The sequence below is a fragment of the Bubalus bubalis genome, chromosome 2 (genome assembly GCF_019923935.1).
Source record: "Bubalus bubalis isolate 160015118507 breed Murrah chromosome 2, NDDB_SH_1, whole genome shotgun sequence".
Taxonomy (NCBI): Eukaryota; Metazoa; Chordata; class Mammalia; order Artiodactyla; family Bovidae; genus Bubalus; species Bubalus bubalis.
Window position 1 is genome coordinate 94,440,640 of NC_059158.1, and position 23,927 is coordinate 94,464,566.

At 39.6% G+C, this 23,927-nt stretch overlaps 1 protein-coding gene and 1 long non-coding RNA gene across 3 annotated transcripts in view; one reads left to right on the top strand and one right to left on the bottom strand.

Moving 5' to 3' along the window:
- GALNT13 (polypeptide N-acetylgalactosaminyltransferase 13) overlaps positions 1–23,927 on the bottom strand; it is a 962,305-nt gene that overhangs the window by 691,042 nt on the left and 247,336 nt on the right. The window lies entirely within an intron of this gene.
- LOC123331427 overlaps positions 19,707–23,927 on the top strand; it is a 30,081-nt gene continuing 25,860 nt past the window's right edge. Inside the window, exon 1 of the long non-coding RNA XR_006548065.2 lies at positions 19,707–19,959. This is a non-coding gene — a long non-coding RNA (uncharacterized LOC123331427). The remainder of the gene's footprint in view (positions 19,960–23,927) is intronic.

Genomic DNA, 23,927 nt, shown 5'->3' on the forward strand with positions numbered 1-23,927 from the left:
GTAATTTCTTTGGGAAGGTTTTAAAATGTAGATCTGATTACTTTACTTCAGATTGTTTCATATTGTTTCCATTTGGGGTCTCTTTACTTTTAGGCTGTGCTGTGCTTAGTCGCTCAGTCATGTTTGACTCTGTGACCCCATGGACTGTGGCCCACTAGGCTCCTCTGTCCATGGAGATTCTCCAAGCAAGAATACTGGAGTGGGTGACTATACCCTCCTCCAAGGGATATTCCCAACCCAGGGGCTGAACTGAAGTCTCCCACATTGCAGGTAGATTCTTTACCATCTGAGCTACCAGGGAAGCCCAAGAATACTGGAGTGGGTAGCCTATCCCTTCTCCAGGGGAACTTCCCAACCCAGGAATCTAACCAGGGTCTCCTGAATTGCAGATGAATTCTTTACCAGCTGAGCTACGAGAATTTTTATATTTCTCTAAATTTTTATTTTTATGGTACAGTTCTTTTTTCATTATTTTCTTATGTTTTTATTACCTATAATATCTAAAATTATATTCACCTCTTCTAAAATTCCTGATACTGGTAATTTTTATTTCTTCAAATTTCTTGGTATTTCCAGATTTTAATTTCACTAGCATTTTCTAAGAAGCCATATTTGGCCTAGTTGGTTTTCTCTATTTCATATTTGCTTTCTAGTCATTAATTTGTATTTTTATATTTACTATTTTTGTCTATCTACAGCATTTACATCTAATTTCCTTATACTTTTCTGACTTCTTGAGACGGAATCTTAGAGATTAACTTTCAGCCTAAGTGTAACTGGTGGATACCATTGATGTCTCGCGCAAATCATCTCGTATTCATTTTACCAGTGCTATATTACCATCTTCTACTTTCCACCTTCTTTGTTGCTGACAGCGTATAGCTATCTTTCTCAGAGAATTCAGGATACTGAAACTACATCATCCATGAAGATTCATAAGAGCAGAGCAGCTTAAATCCCTCCTCTATGGTACATATATTCTCTGAAATACCTTTGAATCTCCCAGTTTCTGGCTTGCCGTTGAGACCATCCTCAAAGGATTCCCTTTGGAATACATAAGCTACCTTGATTTTTGGAGAGGTTGAAGTGCCTAGAAGTCTACATCTTCCTGGAATAGACCTTCATCCAGTTGGAGACTGAGCTAGTTTTAAGATTTTTTCAGTCCTTTGTGAAAGCTGCTGTGTTTGCAGGTCACCCTTGCTGCCAGGTTGTGACACTTTCAGGTTCCCAAATGTACCCTCCAGGACCTCTTCTCTTTGATAGTCTCTGTTCTGCAACATTTGTCTCATTAATTTATCAGACGTCTGAAAATCTAGGGAGTTTCTCACCTATCAGGTGCCTTTTTCTCTAAAACCTCTTGGTCTCTCAGCTCTGTAGGATATGAATTAGCAAAGATTTTTTAAAAAAATGGGATTAAATGTCAGGCTTATTTCAATTTATTTCCCTTTCTCCACCTTCTGGCTACCTTGCTAGTTCTCTGATGTGGGTCAGATTTTTGTTTTTGTTTTCTCATCTTTTCTAGCTGTTCTCAGTGGCAAAGATGTTCCCTCAACAAGCTCTTTTACTATTATTGGAAATGTAATCTCTCTAAACTTCTACCCTCCACCTCCATACCCACTGTACTTCCTTTTGTATAGGAAAACACATCCCCTAAGATTTTTGTACTTGCCTCATTTGTTTTCCCTTAGATCAACAAGCTTAAATCTTAAAGCTGAACTACATCAACAATGAAAATTAAAAAATGTAAACATCACCTTTTGTGTACTTTGTTTTTAGTGTTGACTGAACTCTTTAGATCTCAAAAATACATTGTTATAGACACAGACTGCTTACTAAACAAGGACCTCATTATAATTCTGTACTTACAGATGTTCTGCTTTGAACTTTACATCTAACCATAACACAGATGCCCATGAGATTTTCTCAAACCATAGACACGTCTTTTATAATAAAAATTATTAGAGAAAGTTGGGGAAAAGTATAAATACTATGCTGAATATTTCAGGAAATGTTTCAGCTCTGGGATGAGATGGATATATACTCAAATCCTGCCTGATTACTTATTACCTATGTGCCCAAGGATTTAATATCTTTATTCCTCAGTTTCCTTTTCTGTTAAACCAGTGTTTGTGCAGGCTAAGTTGCTTCAGTCATATCCAACTCTGTGATGCTATGGGCTATCTCCCACCAGGCTCCTCTGTCCATGGGGTTCTCCAGGCAAAAATACTGGAGTGGGTTTCCATGCCCCGCCAACCCCACCCTAGAGGATCTGTCAGGAGCCGCGTTAGGCATTACTGACAAAATGGAGGCACGGCCCCAACCCCCTCTCCTCATCTCGCAGGCATGGTCCCAGGATGAAGGAGTTAGGCCTTGTGATTCTGATTTGTTCTTTCCTTTCTTCAGTTGAGTTGGCTGGAAAGAATGTTAAGGTGGTTGAGGGAAGCATGAAAAAGCACAAAGCCTTCTGCAGTTGTGCCAGAAAATAATCTGTAAACCATTGACATTTGTTCAAGGATTTTTACAAAGAATATCCCAGATTGAGCACCTAGGCTGCAGCTTGAGGTCATGGGAAGGATTGTTATCTGAGACCTGTTTGTGAGGGAAATATTTATGGCAAAAGAAGATTGCTGAGTTTAGGGTTTAGGAAGAGTTAAGAAGAGCTAGAAGCCTTTTTAGGAGATAGTGATCTTAAGATACTAGGGGCAAACAGGATTTAGAAAGATAAGAAATAAACTGAAGAATGTAGCATGTGTTACAATGTAATCACAAGTTAAGTACAGTAAATCTGGGTGGGGGAAACTAAAAACATCAAACCTCTGACCTAATGCTTTTGTCAAAGTATAGAAGAGAAGCTTGAAATAAACAGGTAGTTCTGTACTATGAGTCAGAGACTACATCATCGTCCGCCAACACGGCTCACCCCTTCAGGCTGATTCCCTGGCTGCTGGAGCTGGACTCCGGCAAGGATCCTCCTGACCCAGGGACTGAACCCATGTCTCTTGTGTTTCCTGCATTGGCAGGCAGGTTCTTTACCATTAGCACCACCTGGGAATCCCAAATCAGCCTTTAATACATAGTAAAATAAGGATTTTATAAGTTTAAATGAAACAATAGGTATAATATGTATAATAAAATTTGCTTGACTCAAACTGCTCAACAAATATTAGTCACTTATTCATATTCTTTGGAAATAATTTTTCATGCTAAGTAAAAGTATCTAGGAATAAATTATAATTATGCTGGAATTCTGGGTTTTAAAATGATAAGGGAATAGATTATTTTAAGGTAAACCTAAACAAATATTTAAAGGTGGTATAAAAGAGAGATGATTTAAGGTTCAAAAGAATTCCTTTATAGGAAGGAAAAATATTAAATAGCTAAATTTCTTATTGGAAAGCCTTTGTGCTTAAGGGTTAGGTTAATTGCCAAGAGTAAGTAACAGGGTTATAAAGCATATAATAATTAGAAGTAGTTGAAAGCAACTACTAACCTTTAAGTTGTAATGAGATTTTTAAAATATATTTTTAAAATAAATTTTTAGTATAAATCCTTGCAAATTAAAACAACTGATTCTGAAGTTATATTCAGAGAATCATGATAGTTTAGAAATGTAAGGGATGGTATTTAAAAGATAAGAATTATCAGACATAGAAAGGTTAAGTAAGTTTTGAAGGTTACACACATACAAAGGCCGAAGTATAAAAGATTAGAATCTGTGTTGAATACTTTTGATCTACTTCTTCAGTTGCACCCTCCTTCCTTCTGTGTCTTGCACTGTGGTCTGAAAGGCTTCTAGTTGACTTTACCCAAAGGGCAACATTATCAGGAGCTAGAGGAGGGCAGGAAAGTTAGGTCAAGGAATATAATCTTTGTATCAGCTCCCTTCATGGTCACTCTGGGCTCAGTCCATTGTTTCCTTAAGGTTATATTTTATGCCAGGATGTCCTCACCACATAGCTGTTAACAGCTGCTGTTATAAGCCTTAGGGTGCCACACTATACCTGTGGTTTACCTCTGTTCTTCCTTTTACTAAGCTTTTTTATATTTTTTTAATTATCCAGTTGCAAGCTTCATCTATTTTCTGTTTACACACAACTGAAAGCTTAGAGTTTTGTGGTTCTCTACTCAACAATTTTTGTCCTCAATATGATCAGATAACAATCTTGCTGAAAATTACTACACAGATTACATAGAATGATCTACTTCTCAAGTATATTCATAAATTCAATCATTCTTGTATAATGTCACCTATTCCTAATTTTGTTTCTTAACATGTAGTTTTAATTGTGAAACTAAATTTATGTAAACAGATATTTTAGGATAAAAATTGCATAATGACAAACATTTTGAAAACCCAGAGTAAAACAATGTGTTCAAAACGATTCAACAAAATACTATTGCCAATAGATTTATATCATTTTTTACTTTATTTGTATATTATTTTTGTTTGTAATTAAAGTGCTTCAATACAGTGGGGCAAATTTACACAGAAAAAATGCAAGTAAATGAACAATAGCTATATGTGCCAACCACATTAATTGTCAGTAGAGAAAAATAAGCATAGTCATACCAAGAGTACCTTCCCCTCATGGGTGAATTTAACTCAGATGACTATTACATCTACTACTGTGGGCAAAAATCCCTTAGAAGAAATGGAGTAGCCACTTTTTGAAAAACAAAAAACAAAAAACAAAAAACTTACTTTATGTTATTTTCATTCTAAAGAGATCCTCAAGTGGCAAATTTAGACTCTTTATAGAGCCATATTTTCATGACTGTTTCAGTACATTTACTAACTTTAAAATTGTGTTTTATCTACTCCTTACTCCTTGTCTTGAAGTCATGAGTCTTTTAGTTCATAAACATTAGAAGACTCCATAGTGATCTTGAAGAGAAAGTACATCTAATATACGTCCATATTTTCCAGTTTCTAATTTTATCATTAATTTCAAAAATATTAAAAATGTACATTTCAATATAGTTCAGGAAAAGTTCACCATAGAATAAAGCTACAAGTTATGAGTAATTTGTTAGATACATGGATTTAAAGTTCAAAAATATTGCAAGATGATTTCATAACTATAAACTTATAACAGTTTTTTCTTCTCTTAGTTCACTTCAGTCACTCGGTCATGTCTGATTCTTTGCAAACCGATGAACTGCAGCACACCAGGCTTCCTTGTCCATCACCAACTCCTGGAGCTTGCTTAAACTCATGTCCATCAAGTCGGTGATGGCATCCAACCATCTCATCCTCTGTTGTCCCCTTCTCCTCCTGCCTTCAACCTTTCCCAATATCAGGGTATTTTCCAATTAGTCAGTTCTTCATATCAGGTGGCCAAAGTACTGGAGTTTCAGCTTCAGCACCAGTCCTTTCAATGAATATTCAGGACTTATTTCATTTAGCATGGACTGGTTAGATCTCCTTGCAGTCCAAGGGACTCTCAAGAGTCTTCACCAACACCACAGTTCAAAAGCATCACTTCTTTGGCACTCAGCATTCTTTATAGTCCAACTCTCACATCCATACATGACTACTGGAAAAACCATAGCTTTGACTAGAGAGACATTTGTAGGTCAACTGGCTGAGTAGAAGGGTTTGTGCTCATCTTCTCCTGCAAGAATTTCAAAATTACAACTCACTGCTGAAAAACCATTGACAGGAGAATGTTGATCCCACCAAAAAAAGATACCCCACATCCATGAACAAAGGAGAAGCTCCAGCAAGATGGTAGGAGGGGCTAAATCACATTTAGAATCAAACCCCATACATGCCAGAGATGTTCAGAGGGCTCAAACAAACCTGTGCACACTACAACCCAGAGACCCCCACAGAGACTGAGCCAAAACTGTGTCTGAGTGTCTACTGTGGAGCTATGGGTCAGCAGTGGCCTGCCACAGGGGCAGGGGCTCTGGGTGCAGCAGACCTATGCTATGCTAAGTCACTTCAGTCGTGTCCGACTCTGTGAAACCCCATAGACGGCAGCCCACCAGGCTCCCCCATCCCTGGGATTCTCCAAGCAAGAACACTGGAGTGGGTTGCCATTTCCTTCTCCAATGCATGAAAGTGAAAAGTGAAAGTGAAGTTGCTCAGTCGTGTCTGACTCTTAGCGACCCCATGGACTGCAGCCTACCCAGCTCCTCCATCCATTGGATTTTCCAAGCAAGAGTACTGGAGTGGGGTGCCATTGCCTTCTCCAGAATAAGCCCTCTTGGAGGAGATTGCCATTATCCCCACCATAGAGCTGCCGGAACTTACACAGGACTGGGGAAACAGACTCTTGGAGAGCACACACAAAAAAACTTGTGTGCACCAGGACCCAGGAGAAAGGAGCAGTGACCCCACAAGAGACTGACCCAGACTTGCCCAAGTGTCCAGGGGTCTCTGGTTGAGGTGTGGGTCAGCGGTAGCCTGCTACAGGGTCGGGGGAACTGAGTGCAGCAGTGCATGCATGGGACCTTTTGAAGGAGGTTGCCATTATCTTCATTACCTCCAAACATAGTTTGGCCTCAGGTCAAACAACAGAGAGGGAACACAGCCTTGCCCACCAACAGATAATTGGATTAAAGATTTACTGAGCATGGCCCCACACATCAGAACAAGACTCAGTTTCCCCCTCAGTCAGTCTCTCCCATCAGGAAGCTTCCACAAGCCTCTTATCCTTATACATCAGAGGATAGACAAAATGAAAAGACCAATCACAGAAAACTAAACAAACTGATCATATGGACCACAGTCTTGTCTAACTCAATGAAACTATGAGTCATGCTATGTTGGGCCACCCAAGATGGACGAGTCATGGCGGAGAGTTTTGACAAAATGTGGTCCACTGGAGAAGGGAATGGCAAAACGCTTCAGTATTCCTGCCTTGAGAACCCCATGAACCGTATGAAAAGGCAAAAAGATAAGACACTGAAAGATGAACTCCCCAGGTTGGTGGGTGGCCAATATGCTTCTGGAGATCAGTGGAGAAATAACTCCAGAAACAATGAAGAGATAGAGCCAAAGTAAAAACAACATCCAATTGTAGATGTTACTGGTGATGCAAGTAAAGTCTGATGAGATAAAGAGCAATATTGCATAGGAACCTGGAATGTTAGGTCCATGAATCAAGGCAACTTGGAAGTGGTCAAATAGGAGATGGCAAGAGTGAACATTGACATTTTAGGAATTAGTGAACTAAAATGGACTGGAATGGGTGAATTTAACTCAGATGACTATTATATCTACTACTGTGGGAAAGAATCCCTTAGAAGAAATGGAGTAGCCATCATGGTCAATAAAAGAGTCAGAAATTCAGTACTTGGATGCAATCTCAAAAATAATAGAATAATCTCTGTTCGTTTCCAAGGCAAACCATTCAATATCACAGTAATCCAAGTCTATGCCCTGACTAGTAATGCTGAAGAAGCTGAAGTTGAATGGTTCTATGAAGACCTACAATACCTTCTAGAACTAACACCCCCCAATAGATGTCCTTTTCATTTTAGGGGACTGGAACACAAAAATAGGAAGTCAAGAGTAACCTGGAGTAACAGGCAAATTTGGCCTTGGAATATAAAATGAAGCAGGTCAAATGCTAAGAGGGTTTGCTAAGAGAAGACACTGGTCATAGCAAACACCCTCTTCCAACAATACAAGAGAAGACTCTACACATTGACATCACCAGATGATCAATATCGAAATCAGATTGATTATATTCTTTGCAGTCAAAGATGGAGAAGCTCTATACAGTCAGCACAAACAAGACTGGGAGCTAACTGTGGCTCATATCATGAACTCCTTATTACCAAATTCAGACTTAAATTGAAGAAATTAAGGAAAAACACTACACCATTCAGGTATGACCTAAATCAAATCCCTTATACAGTGGAAGTGACAAATAGATTCAAGCGATTAGATCTGATAGACAGAGTGCCTGAAGAACTCTGGATGGAGGTTGTGATCAAGACCATCCCCAAGAAAAAGAAATGCAAAAATGCAAAATGGTTGTCTGAGGAGGCTTTACAAATAGCTGAGAAAAGGAGAGAAACTAACGGCAAAGGAGAAAAGGAAAGATATTGTAGGGTACAGAGTTAGAGAAGGCGAGGTTCAGAATAAGAACGAGACCAGCACTTTACAGGAACAGATCACCTTTAATGAGGTGAGAAGGGGCAGTAGTCAGATGAGTGAGCTGCTGCCCTTACCCAAGAAAAGAGTTAGTATATATAGGTATGTATGTGGAAAGCTACTGTCTTAAGGGGGCCTGTTCTTCTTCGAGGTTGTCTTGTTCAGTTCAGCTCAGTTCAGTTGCTCAGTCGTGTCCAACTCTTTGTAACCCCATGAATCGCAGCACCCCAGGCCTCCCTGTCCATCACCAACTCCCGGAGTTCACTCAAACTCACTTCCATCGAGTCAGTGATGCCATCCAGCCATCTCATCCTCTGTCGTCCCCTTCTCCTCCTGCTCCCAATCCCTCCCAGCATCAGAGTCTTTTCCAATGAGTCAACTCTTCACATGAGGTGGCCAAAAACTGGAGTTTTAGCTTTAGCATCAGTCCTTCCAAAGAACACCCAGGACTGATATCCTTTAGAATGGACTGGTTGGATCTCTTGCAGTCCAAGGGACTCTCAAGAGTCTTCTCCAACACCACAGTTCAAAAGCATCAATTCTTCGGCACTCAGCTTTCTTCACAGTCCAACTCTCACAGCCATACATGACTATTGGAAAAACCATAGTCGGACTAGATGGACCTTTGTTGGCAAAGTAATGTCTCTGCTTTTCAATATGCTATCTAGGTTGGTCATCACTTTCCTTCCAAGGAGTAAGTGTCTTTTAATTTCATGGCTGCAATCACCATCTGCAATGATTTTGGAGCCCCAAAAAATAAAGTCTGACACTGTTTCCACTGTTTCCCCATCTATTTCCCATGAAGTGATGGGACCAGATGCCATGATCTTCGTTTTCTGAATGTTGAGCTTTAAGCCCACTTTTTCACTCTCCCCTTTCACTTTCATCAAGAGGCTTTTTAGTTCCTCTTTACTTTCTGCCATAAGGGTGGTGTCATCTGCATATCTGAGGTTATTGATATTTCTCCTGGCAACCTGGATTCCAGCTTGTGCTTCTTCCAGCCCAGCGTTTCTCATGATGTACTCTGCATAGAAGTTCAATAAGCAGGGTGACAATATACAGCCAAGGTTGTTAGGAGTAGTTATCTCTTAGATGGCTGGGGCAAGGAATTTTGGAGATCCGCTAGAGGCTGGACCAGCTGTGAGCTCTCAACCTAATGCCCATTTTTTAATTTTTTTCTTCTTCGGGTGAGAGAGTTCTTTGTTTTGCATAGAATGGTGGAGAGGACCTGGAGGGGCATTTTAACTCCAGGATATTTTGAGCCCTGTAACTTTCCTTCAGATATACCCATTCTTATCTTAGATAGTGAAATCGCTCAGTCATGTCCTACTCTTTGAGACCCCATGGATAGTAGCCAGCAAATCTCCTCTGTCCATGGGATTTTCCAGGCAAGAATACTGGAGTGGGTTGACATTTCCTTCTCCAGGGGATCTTCCCCACCCAGGGATTGAATCCGGGTCTCCCACATTGTAGGCAGAGGCTTTACCGTCTGAGTCACCAGGGAAGGCCTTATCTTAGTACATCAATAAATTCTTCTTATGTTATCTCACCTTCATTGCATTCAGATTTTGAAGCCATAGCTAAAACTGCATGTTTTCTCCAGATATTTTTTGATAATTTTCCAACTGGAAGTGAAAGTCTAAAATTAAAGTCTTTAAGATTATGTTATCTTAAACAAGGACTGGTATAAAAGATCAATCTATATTGCTTTATTCTGGTTCCCACATTAAAGCAAATTCAATGCTCTTGCTAAATTCACTATTCCAAAAAGTGGCATGACTAAAATAGATTGAAGGTAGACTAATCCCATATTCAACCTTAGAGTAGCCAAATTGCCTCAAGTCATTGGGGCTTCCCTTGTAGCTCAGTCATTAAAGAATCTGCCTGCAGTGTAGGAGACCAGGGTTTGAACCCTGGGCTGGGAAGGTCCCTTGGAGAAGGAAATGGCAACCCACTCCTGTATCCTTGCCTGGAAAATCTCATGGACAGTGGAGCCTGGTGGGCTGCAGTCCATGGGGTCGCAAAGAGTTGGGTACAACTGAGCAACTAATATTTAATACTATAGTTAAGGTGGAACAAGTAGCCTCATTACCCACCAAAATCTGATTTAATCTGTTAGTTTTGAAACTGAGAAGGACCTTGTGGTATTCCTGGGCAGGGGAGTCTGGAAGTGTTCTCTACTTTCTTTAAAAAATATACATATTTTTTAAATTGTTGGATAATTGCTTTACAATATTGTGTTGGTTCTTCCCTGTGTCCCATGTTTCTTGTAGGGAGTAGTCTCCAGTTCCCACCAGGGACAACTTCCTTGAGTTCCAAAGGGCAGATTCAAACAGTTGCTAATCAGGAAAGGGAGGGAATACAGAGACAAGGGAGGAGCAGCCAGAAACAATAGGGCAATCTTGGGCAGGGTCCTGGTTCCATTTCAAGGAATACATAAAACAATGGATTGTAGCCCTCCAGGCTCCTCAGTGCATGGGCTTCTCCAGGCAAGAATACTGGAGTGGGTTGCCATTTCCTTCTCCAGGGGATCTTTCTGATCCAGAAATGGAACCCAGGTCTCCCACATTGCAGGCAGATTTTTTACCATCTGAGCCACCAGGGAAGCCTTTTTATAGAACAACCTGCCCCCACCACATCCACCCCATGAAAGATGTAACATTCTTCACTCCAGAGAAGACCAATTGAAGCCAGATTAAAGGGACCAGAGAAGCTCATCAAAAGATCACCTGAGGCCAGATTAAAGGGTGCAAACCCTGGGCACACCCTAATCTCATTAGCAGGACTGCCCTTGAACTACAGCTATACAACTCCTTACCAAGTCCTCCTAGGTGGGGACACACAGTTTTCAAGGGCAAAAGTTCACTTGGTCCCCCTTTTTCTGGCAAAACAACAAAGTTATTTTTTTCTACTTCATCAAACATTCTGTAACTTAGATTCGGTTTGGCACCAGTGCACAGCGGCTGAGTTTTTGGCACTAACGTCCATAAATTTAAAATCTGTTCTTGAAATGTATATTTAATATATTTTAATATGACATGAAATAATAGTGCTAAAATAATGATATAAATATAAGTGATTGCTGAATATTCTCTTTTCTATCATAAAGTATAGACTTATTGGATAATAAAGAATTTATATTCTTTGAAATCAAGATTCAAATTAATGAATTTCAATTTAAAGTAAATATAATCTCTTTAAAATGAAAAAAAATTGAAGATTTCAGTTTGCCAGAAATTATGATATTTAAAATATATTCTTTAAGTGGGTAACCAAAATCTCTTTCATTATTTTTTTTCCCAGAACTTGTTTCTTTCTATGGATTATTTTCTAATTATTAAAAGTTTCACTTGCACCAAAGATTGCATCAGAGTCTGAATGACAGGTAATGACATTAATAATCTTAAATGATTATACAGTGTAAGTTTCATATTTCTGATAGAGTGCCTGAAGAACTATGGACAGAAGTTCATAACATTGTACAGGAGGCAGTGATCAAAAACATCCACAAGAAAAAGAAATGGAAAAGGCAAAATGGTGGTCTGAGGAGGCCTTAAAAATAGCTGAGAAAAGAAGAGAAGCAAAAGGCAAAGGAGAAAAGGAAAGATATGCCCATTTGAATGTAGTGTTCCAAAGAATAGCAAGGAGAGATAAGAAAGCCTTCCTCACTGATCAATGCAAAGAAATAGAGGAAAACAATAGAATGGAAAAGACTAGAGATTGCTTCAAGAAAATCAGAGATACCAAGGGAACATTTCATGCAAAGATGGGCACAATAAAGGAAAGAAACAGTATGGACCTAAAGAAGCATAAGATATTAAAAAGAGGTGGCAAGAATACACAGAAGGACTATACAAAAATATCTTCATGACCCAGGTAACCACAGTGGTGTGATCACTCACCTAGAGCCAGACATCCTGGAATGAGAAGTCAAGTGGGCCTTAGGAAGCATCACCACGAACAAAACTAGTGGAGGTGATGGAATTCCAGCTGAGTTATTTCGAATCCTAAAAGATGATACTGTGAAAGTGCTGGACTCAAGATCCCAGAAAATTCAGAAAAGTCAGCAGTAGCCACAGAACTGGAAAAGATCAGTTTTAATTCCCATCTCAAAGAAGGGCAATGCCAAAGAATGTTCAAACTACTGCACAATTGCACTCATCTCACATGCTAGCAAAGTAATGCTTACAATTCTCCAAGCCAGGCTTCAAAAGTACGTGAACCATGAACTTCCAGATGTTCAAGTTGGATTTAGAAAAGGCAGAGGAACCAGAGATCGAATTTCCAACATCTGTTGGATCACAGAAAAAGCAAGATCATTCCAGAAAAACATCTACTTCTGTTTTATTGACTACGTCAAAGCCTTTGTATAGATCACAACAAATTGGAAAATTCTTAAAGAGATGGGAATAACAGATTACCTTACCTGCCTCCTGAGAAATCTGTATTCAGGTCAAGAAATAAGAGTTAGAATTGGACATGGAGCAACTGACTGGTTCCAAATTGGGAAAGGAGTACATCAAGGATGTATAATGTCACCCTGCTTATTTAACTAATATTGAAGGAGGAAACAGACAGAGCTGGACTCCATCTTAGGCCAGGCTGCGAACATTAGGCTACATGCATGGTCACCCTCCCAATGGACTCTGAACTTCGTGCCTGGTGTCTATAGAAGCAGCATACCAATGGGAAACCAGACTCCCTGGATAAAAGAGCCTCAGGACTTGTACTTGGACTCTCTGTTACCTAAAAAAATGTTAATTATCTTTGTAACAGAACAAAGTTGTAAATCCCATTATGTTTATCAGGATATGACCACAGTCCTATTGATAAATGTCCACTGTTTATCTAGTCTTGTGACACATGTATCATCGATTAACTTTGATCATATCTCTCTTTCACCTTGTCCAGACTAGTTTCAAGGAATTTGGGGAGGTGGGTTTGAGCAAGTACACTTAGGATATATAAGGTTTTCACAAAAACTGGTCGAGGTCCTTGGCTAAGAGGAGACTCTGCCTTGGGCCTGCCGGTGTAATAAACTGCACTTCACTATCTGCATTGTCCTTCTGAGTGAGTTTGTTTCCCAGAACATGTGGCTACAACAATATGCAGAGTACATTATGTGAAATGCTGGGCTGGATGTAGCACAAGCTGGAATCAAGATTGCTGGGAGAAATATCAATAACCTCAGATAAGCAGATGACACCACCCTTATGGCAGAAAGTGAAGAGGAACTAAAGACCATCTTGATGAAAGTGAAAGAGGAGAGTGAAAAGCTGGCTTAAAACTCAACATTCAAAAAACTAAGATCATGGCATCCAGTCCCATCATTCCATGGCAAATAAATGGGGAAACAATGGAAACAGTGACACACTTTATTTTCTTGGGCTTTATAATCATTGCAGATGGTAACTGCAGCCATGAAATTAAAAGACACTTGCTCCTTGGAAGAAAAGCTGTGACCAACCTAGACCACATATTAAAAAGCAGAGACATTACTTTGCCAACAAAGGTCTGTCTAGTCAAAGCTATGGTTTTCCAGTAGTCATGTATGGATGTGAGAGTTGGACTATAAAAAAAGCTGAGTGCTGAAGAATTGATGCTTTTAAACTGTGGGTTTGGAGAATACTCTTGAGAGTCCCTTGGACTGCAAAGAGATCAATCCAATCAATCTTAAATGAAATCAGTCCTGAATATTCATTGGAAGGACTCATGCTGAAGCTGAAACTCCAGTACTTTGGCTACCTGATGCGAAGAACTGACTCACTGGAAAAGACCCTGAGGCTGGGAAAGATAAAAGGCGGGAGGAGAAGGGGACAAAGGAGGATGAGATGATTGGATGGCATCACAATCTCAATGGACATGAGTTTGAGCAAGCACTGGGAGTTGGTAATGGACAAGGAAGCCTGGCATGTTGCAGTCCATGGGGTCACAAAGAGCTGGACATGACTTAGTGACCTGAACTAAAGTGAATCTTAAATGAACTAACAGCAGTGTACATCATTGGATGGTAAGCAATTCTTATGTTTAGGAGTTACATATACATTATATTTTGCCTATCTACTGTCTTTGGATCCTATGGATATTAACCACCATGATCCTATATTCATGGATTTTACAGCAACTAGAGATACTCAATGGAGAAGGCAATGGCAACCCACTCCAGTACTCTTGCCTAGAAAATGGACAGAGGAAATGAAAATGCTCCTCCTGCCATGGACGGAGGTCCATGGGGTCGCTAAGAGTCAAACACGACTGAGCAACTTCACTTTCACTTTTCACTTTCATGCATTGAACAAGCAAATGGCAACCCACTCCAGTGTTCTTGCCTGGAGAATCCCAGGGACGGTGGGGCCTGGTGGGCTGCCATCTATGGGGTCGCACAGAGTTGGACACAACTGAAGCGACTTAGCAGCAGCAGCAGCAGAGATACTCAATAATGTTATATGCTTGGTTAAGATTGTTTAAGTTACAAAGAAATCAACTGAATTTAGCCCACGGTAAGAAGACTTTATGTAAACTTACCTATGGTAAAGGTCCAGAACTAGAATGAAAAAGCATCACGAAAAGAAGTAACTCCAGTGACTCGACTCTCTTTTTCTCTCATACAGCAAATGATCTCCTTTTGAGTTTCTATTTTTCTTTGCATTTCTTCTCTGATCTTCTCTCAGTTGACTTACTGCCAATTGACTTACTCTGCTTACTCATACTTTATGGTAGCTCAAATATTTAACTTGAAGATTTGTTTATTCAATGTATTCAATTTGAAAAGCAAATATTTACTAGGCACTGCCTGTATTCTAGGTACAGATGATTTCATTTTGCTCTGGCCTCAACTCTGTCTTATTTTCTGTCAGTTTCTTTCTTCATATTATGAGTCTTATAGAAGCCTATTATCTCTCTTTATGTTTGCAAATTTAAATTCTCCAAAAAGAAAATTACTCTTTGCTATAGAAGTTGTAAATTATAACTCGAGGTTTATTTTAAACCATCTTGATCTGTTTTGTTTTAAACTCAAATATTGTTGACCCCATCAAAGGGTTTAAAACAGTTGAATTAAATCCCAACATGTAGAAATTGAAAACTTCTATCAATAATCATAATAATTTCTACTATCCTTTGGGTGGGTGGGGTTGAAGGGGAAGACATTCCAGCAACACTAGACATTTTTTTTTTTTTTTCACTGTAAGAATGACTTGGGGCTGATTAGCTATAGCCCCCTAGATAGAGGTTCCCAGCTCTCCCAGTTGTGACCCATGCTAAGCTGAAATTCTTTTGTCCTTTACCTTTGCCTTTACTCGCTGACCTGTTTTAGAGGAGAGCTTCTAAGCAGCAGGAAGTGAACTGCTGATTACCCTGGCTTCCTTCAGTCTTTTACATTATCTGCCTGGCCTCTGGGAGCTTTCCAGTTTGCATCTCCTGGTTTATCTCATCTTGGCACACAAGGTACATCACAACACAGCAACCATTCCGTGACTGAGCTTCTGTAAAATAAACCATACTCTCCTGATCCTGAAAGTGAGGGTAACTTTAGAACAGGTAATATATCTACCTTATTAACAGAAGGCTGGCTCAGATGGTAAAGAATTTGACTGCAATGCAGGAGACCTGGGTTCAATCCTTGGGTCAGGAAGATCCCCTAGAGAAGGGCACAGCAACACACTCCATTATTCTTGCCTGGAGAATTCCATAAACAGAGGAGCCTGGTGGGCTACAGACTGTGGGATCATAAAGAGTTGAACACAACTAAGTGACTAACACACACACAGGTACAGATGATAGAATTTCCCTTGCAAGAGGGTAAGGATAGGCAGATCAGTATATTAACATCATAATGAAAACAAATTTGATCACATTCAACTTTGACAGTGTGGATCACAATAAACTGTGGAAAATTCTGAAAGAGATGGGAATACCAGACCACCTGACCTGCCTCTTGAGAAACCTATATGCAGGTCAGGAGGCAACAATTAGAACTGGACATGGAACAACAGACTGGTTCCAAATAGGGAAAGGAGTACGTCAAGGCATATATTGTCACCTTGCTTATTGAACTTATATGCAGAGTACATCACGAGAAATGTTGCGCTGGAAGAAGCACAAGCTGGAATCAAGATTGCCAGGAGAAATATCAATAACCTCAGATATGCAGATGACACCACCCTTATGGCAGAAAGTGAAGAGGAACTCAAAAGCCTCTTGATTAAAGTGAAAGAGGAGAGTGAAAAGTGGGCTTAAAGCTCAACATTCAGAAAACGAAGATCATGGCATCTGGTCCCATCACTTCATGGGAAATAGATGGAGAAACAGTGGAAACAGTGTCAGACTTATTTTTTTGGGCTCCAAAATCACTGCAGATGGTGACTGCAGCCATGAAATTAAAAGACGCTTACTCCTTGGAAGGAAAGTTATGACCAACCTAGACGGCATATTCAAAAGCAGAGACATTATTTTGCCAACAAAGGTCCGTCTAGTCAAGGCTATGGTTTTTCCTGTGGTCATGTATGGATGTGAGAGTTGGACTGTGAAGAAGGCTGGGCACTGAAGAATTGATGCTTTTGAAGTGTGGTGTTGGAGAAGACTCTTGAGAGTCCCTTGGACTGCAAGGAGATCCAACCAGTCCATCCTAAAGGATATCAGTCCTGGGTATTCTTTAGAAGGAATGATGCTGAAGCTGAAACTCCAGTACTTTGGCCACCTCATGTGAAGAATGGGCTCATTGGAAAAGACTCTGATGATGGGAGGGATTGGGGGCAAGAGGAGAAGGGGACGACAGAGGATGATATGGCTGGATGGCATCACTGACTCGATGGACATGAGTTTGAGTGAACTCCAGGAGTTGGTGATGGACAGGGAGGCCTGGCGTGCTGCGGTTCATGGGGTCGCAAAGAGTCGGACACGACTGAGCAACTGAACTGAACTGAGGACTTCCCAGGTGGCACTAGTTTTAATGAACCCGCCTACCAATGGAGGAAATATAAGAACATAGGTTGAGTCCCTAGGTCAGGAAGATCCCTTGGAGGAGGAAATGCCAACCCACCCCCATATTCTTACCTGGAGAGTCCCATGGACAGAGGAGCCTAGTGGGCTACAGTCTATAGAGTCACAAAGAGTTGGACATGACTGAAGCGGCTTAGAACACCTGCATGCACATGTTTATATAACAAAAGAAAAATTCTGTTGGAGGAAGATTCAACAACATTTCTCAGTAACATGACTTAGAAATCATACAACCTTTTACAGGCCAGTATGTCAGAAGACTGTAGGGTGCAGCTACCTAGTAGAAGCCTTGAAAGGGGATCACATGGACTAGAAAACTTGGTGGTACAAAGCTCTGAACTCTCACCATATTTTAATAGAGAAAACCTCAAACATTTCTCCCTGGCAAGTCAATTGTACATTCTCTGCTTTTAATCTTCTAAAGCTAGGATTGGCCCACTACAGCCCAGGGCCCAAGTCTGGCCTGTTGCCTGTTTTTGTAAACAAAGTTTTGTTGGAACACAGCATTGTCTATTTGTTTATTATTGTCTGTGGCTGCTTTAACACATCAGAGTGGAGTAACTGTGACAAAGACTGGTCCCCAGAGCCTAAAATGTTTACTTCAGACACTTCCACAGAGAAAGCTTGTCTATCCCAATTCTAATGAAAGACATACTAAATAAATGCATTACAAATATTAATATGTTATATAAATATATCACAAAATGGCCATTCTAATTCAAGTTCTCCTCTCTCATCTAAATTCTGGCTCAGTTTAATCCCCTCATTTGCACTTTGGTTGAAATGAAGAACAACACTATCACCAATGTAATTTATTCACATTGAAATCTGTTAGCAACCAACTCTGCCATTCTGTAACTAAGACCCCCAAATTTTATATTATGTTAATCACACTCATCTGGATAAGCATTTGGGTCAAAATAAAGATCTTTCACATCTCTATACATAATTCTCTGAACAACTTAACATCCCATAATAACGCCATTTATTTTTAAACTTGTTTTCATCACAGCAAAATTGACCAATCAAGAATCTCATACTGAAAAAGTGAAATTTTATTTTATGCCTTCACAGATCACATCCATCTACAATAAGATTTGTATCTACCTATAAATAGAATTTCTTTTGGAAACAATTGCCAGTTTTAGCAATGCCTCCTGTTACTCCTGTCTTTCCTGTAGTCTCCACTATGCCTTCCCCATTTTTTCCTGGTGGATATGTATTAGGATATAGACCTTCACCTAGACAGTCAGGTTGCTCAAGGGTTGGCAAAAGTTTCAATTTGAAAAGTTTCAACTTGAAAGTTTCAATTTCAAATGAAAGTTTCAGATAGTTTCAATTTATGCTTGCATAAGCTTTTAATATGTACTGTTAGAAACATAATTATCCTTTCAATATATACTTCTTTTCTTTCTTTAACTTCAGAAGAAGAAAACACTTAATATGAAAATGGAAATAAAATTTTCCTTTATCTCAGCAATAATCAGCTAGAAAGTATATTGAAAAGCTACTCCCTGCACACAAATAACAAGGTATAAAATATCTCACCAACTCGATGGACATGAGTTTGGGTGAACTCTGGGAGTTGGTGATAGACAGGGAGGCCTGGTGTGCTGCAGTTCATGGGGTCACAAAGAGTCAGACATGACTAAGAGACTGAACTGAATTGAAAATATATCATAATTAACTCTGAATGTGTAATATAGAACATATAGATATAACTATGACATTCTGTTGAAAGACTTCAATTCAGCTCAGTTCAGTCACTCAGTCGTGTCCGACTCTTTGTGACCCCATGAATCGCAGCATGCCAGGATTCCCTGTCCATCACCATCTCCTGGAGTTCACTCAAACTAATATCCATTGAGTCAGTGATGCCATCCAGCCATCTCATCCTCTGTCATCCCGTTCTCCTCCTGCCCCCAATCCCTCCCAGCATCAGAGTCTTTTCCAATGAGTCAACTCTTCTTAAAAGAAGTCAATAAATGTGGATGTGATGGTTAATTTTATGTATCAACTTCACTAGGCACCGTGTTGCCCGGATAGTTGCTGCTGCTGCTGCTGCTAAGTCACTTCAGACGTGTCCAACTCTTTGCGACCCCATAGACGGCAGCCCATCAGGCTCCCCTGTCCCTGGGATTCTCCAGGCAAGAACACTGGAGTGGGTTGCCATTTCCTTCTCCAATGCATGAAAGTGAAAAGTGGAAGTGAAGTCAGTCAGTCATGTCCGACTCTTAGTGACCCTATGAACTGCAGCCTACCAGGCTCCTCCATCCATGGAATTTTCCAGGCAAGAGTAGTGGAGTGGGGTGCCATGGCCTTCTCTGGCCCAGATAGTTGGTCAAACCTTATTCTGGGTGTTTTTGTGAGGGTGGTTTTGCATCAGTGAATGAGTGAGTCCTTAGTCACTTCAGCTGTGTCCGACTCTGTGACCTCATGGACTGTAGACTGTCAGGCTCCGCTTTCCATGGGATTTTCCAGGCAAGAATCCTGGAGTGGGTTGCCATGCCCTCTTCTGGGGATCTTCCTGATCCAGAGATTTAATCTACATCTCTTGCATTGCAGGCAGATTCTTTACCATTGAGCCACTGGGGAAGCCCTTTTGCTTTCGAGTAACAAAGTAAAGCAAATTGACCCTCAGTGTGGGTGTGGCTCCTCTTATCAGTGAAGAGATGAACAGAAAAGTTGACTGACTTGAACTGAACACTGGCTGTTCCTAAGTCTCAAGCTTGCCAGACTGCACACAGGAACTAAACCGGTGTGAGTTTAGCAACTCTTCTAGGTCTTCAGCTTGCTGACTCACCCTGAAGATCTTGGCACTTGCCCATCTCATCACTGTATATAATCATGTAAGTATATATCCTGTTGGTGCTGTTTCTCTAGAAAACCCTGACTAATACAGGGAGAAATACATTTTTCCAGTTATTAAGAGTCCAGTGAGGAAAATAACCCAATTAAAAGAGAAAGGTATAAAACTCTTAACTAGATGACTTAAGTAAAAAGAGAACTCTGTAACTAACAAAGATAGCAATTTCAAAAGCAGTTACCACTCCTAGGGATGAGGAAACAAAGGGAAAAAGTTGGATTCATTAATACTTTGAAGTGTGTAGAGGTCTCATAGAACTGAAAGAACTTTGAGAAGGGAACACAGGCAATTGGTTCTGGAGTCTCTGAGAGGACATGATTAGGCTGATTGTGTGAAGGCTGGAAAATCTTTTAAATGAATACCGTTGCTTTTATAGGAAGAAATTGCTACTACCAAAGTGGAGAAGTATTCCTAGGGAGATGCTCACAGGAATAGAAATTTACCCGAGTCCACAGGAAGCAGATAAGAAGGAGCTAGTTCCTTGATCTGCTTCTGCCTATAGAGTCCCTCCAGGAACCTGACACAAAGAGGAAGTGTGGCTTGTGGAGCCTGAGCTCCAGCATCACAAGGCAGGGTGTAGCACAGCATTGTAAATTCACAACAGATGTCCACTTTCACCAAGTACATTTATAGATAAGTGGCTCAGGTAGCAGAATGACGGTGACTTAAAATATTTTCAAGTTTAATAGAAATTTTTAAAAAACTGGCAAAGATAATCAACAAACATAATAAAAGTGATTTTATATTATGAAAATGAAAATTCATGATAAGCACTAGTCCAAATAACATTCCAAAATATAAATAGTGAAATTAATTAAATAAAATAAACTGTTGAGAAATCGATTATTATTTCTTCAAATTTGTAATGATTAATCAATATATGGCATTAAAAAGAAATCTTAGATATCATTTATGTATCCTACTTGAAACCAAATTTATTTTCAGTTGGATTAAAATTTCAAGTATCAATAGATAAAATGAGGACACTAAAAAAAAGAAAATAATGTTTACTGTTTACTTGTTCAGAGTATGGAAATAAAACACAGGCATACAAAGAAAGGAAAACATCAAAGGAAGAGTTCCACTGACTATATATAATATGTAATTTTTGTAAACAATGTCATTGTATGCAAAAATGAAAGAGTGATGGTACATAGGGACAATTTTGTGAATTTGTAGAAAAAAAGAGATACAGTTCTTATCAAGCAAATTTTTACAAGTAAATGATAGACATAAAAATTTCTCCTTAGGAAAGTGGGCAAACTATCTGAATATGTAATGAGAAAGAAGAAATAAAAATGGCAAAAATATACAAAAAGTTATTACTCTTTAGTAATTCGAGAAATGCAGATAAAATAAAAACTTTATATGTATATATGCCGCTGCTACTGCTGCTAAGTTGCTTCAGTCATATCCGACTCTGTGAGACCCCAAATATGGCAGCCCACCAGGCTCCCCCATTCCTGGGATTCTCCAGGCAAGAATACTGGAGTGGGTTGCCATTTCCTTCTCCAATGCATGAAAGTGAAAAGTGAAAGTGAAGTCGCTCAGTCATGTCTGACTCTTTGCGACCCCATGGACTGCAGCCTACCAGGCTCCTCTGTCTATGGGATTTTCCAGGCAAGAGTACTGGAGTGGGGTGCCATTGTATATACACACACAAATATATATTTGATAATATATATATATATATATCTCAGATTGGCCAAAGGCAATCCTTAATGCTGGCAAATAATAAGCACAGGTATTAAATTGGCACAGCAGGTATTAAATTGGCACAGCCTACTTAGAATACATGATAACAATATATGCCATGCAACCTTAAATAACTCTCATTTCTAGGTATGTAACCAAAGAAAATGATCAGAGCTGTAGTCAAAGGCTTCGTAAGTGTGTACTATATTATAATAACAGAATATTGTAAATAAACTCAATGTCTAACTATAAGCAAATTGTCTTAAAACCATATGATGAAATGAGTTGTAGTGATTGAAAATCATGTTCTAAAAATAAACGTTTGATAAACTCAGAAATCTTTCAAGACATGCAAAGTAAAAATTAAAAACAAAATAATGTTTTGGTTATGATATTAATAGATATTGTACAAAAATGAATACTCATTTTTTCATTATGGTAACATGATTTGTGGTCATTTTACTTCTTAAAATATGTTTTAAAAGTTGCCATTTATAAAATCTGACTGCTGAAGTGTAATTGGTTTTTTCATATAACAAGGAAATATTTACTCAGAGCTTGGACATCATTCTCAGAGCCAATAGATTTTCTTATTATCCCCCCAAACTATAACTGGAGTGACTTGAGACTTCTTCTATAATAGTAAAATAAAATAATTCAGACTTCTCTAAATATCAAATTCCAGTTCTTTAAAGTTCAATAATGTACAAGCATTTTTTCTAGCACTTGTCAAATGTTAATCATAAAATTCTACTTTTCTCTGTTATATAACAGGAGAAATGCCATTCATATATTTATTACTTCCAACTTAATTTTCTGAATTCTCAGACCTCCAGATTTACACATTTAACTGTTACCTAACACCTAACCTTAGAAGTCAGAGTTCACCAAATGACTATATGCAAAGAAATAAATTTTTATTCCCTCTGCCCTGTTCTATATCCTCAGCACCCCTGCATCAGCAGCTTTCTTTTCCACATGTTCTCAAGGACACATCTAATTATTCAGGCCAAATTTTCACATTTTTCTCTATCTGCAGTTCTATTGTTAATATACCCAGTTGTAATCCAAACCTATGCTCCTATCTGTTCAAGCCCTCAGCATTTCTCAATACTGCTCGCCCTCTCAACTACACATTTGTTATAAAACAGCTACAGGAGCTATTTAAAAATATCAATTAGATGATGTCATTCTCTGACTTAAACATCTCCTAAAGTTTCTGTTTTAATTTAGGTTTCCCCAGAATCACACCATGGTGTGGATTGAGGTATAAAGAGTTTATTTGACAGCTGATCCCAAGGAACATCAGTCAGATGGGACATAACACAGAGAAAGGGAAGAAGTCATAAACAATATGTTATCAAGCAAACTGCCACTATGAGCAAGTGAATCCCATAGGGAATTCTAGAAGTCAGCTTATAGCATGTGCCTCAAAGAATCCCGCTTAGATGAACAAAGAAGTCAGTTCCTCTTAGACATTTGCTGAGGTTGTTCCTACAAGGGATGGCAGGTGGGGACCACAGGCATTAATTCCTCAGCATTTCTGGCCTGCTATTCATTCATGTGTAACAGTCTCCAGTGGACCAAGAGGCAGAGACAGTGCACCCAAGCCCAAAGTAAAAGACACTGGAAATTGGAAGGCAGGTCTGAGGGCCTAGGAAAGTTAAGGTCCATCAAGGATAGAACCCTGAGAGCTAAATGACCGTGCACCTTTTGTACCACTCTGACTCATGCACAACTTACTTAATCTCAGGAAAGTGAATTGTTATATTCTTTATGTACATATGGGAGAAGGCAATGGCACCCCACTCCAGTACTCTTGCCTGGCAAATCCCATGGATGGAGGAGCCTGGTAGGCTGCAGTCCATGGGGTCGCGAAGAGTCGGACACGACTGAGCAACTTTACTTTCACTTTTCCTTTCATGCATTGGAGAAGGAAATGGCAACCCACTCCGGTGTTCTTGCCTGGAGAATCCCAGGGATGGGGGAGCCTGGTGGGCTGCCGTCTATGGGGTTGCACAGAGTCGAACACGACTGAAGTGACTTAGCAGTGGCAGTTATATACATATAGAATACAATGGAGTTCCCTGGTGGCTCAGATGGTACAATATAAGTCCATTCCTGAAATTGATCTCAAGGTGGAGATAAATATTTATCATTTTCCTTGGGGACACAGTTTTGAGAGCATTAGCCCACGGTGGCCCCCTTTGCCTGGCAAAGCAATACAGCTATTCTTTTCCTCTTCAACACTCCCCA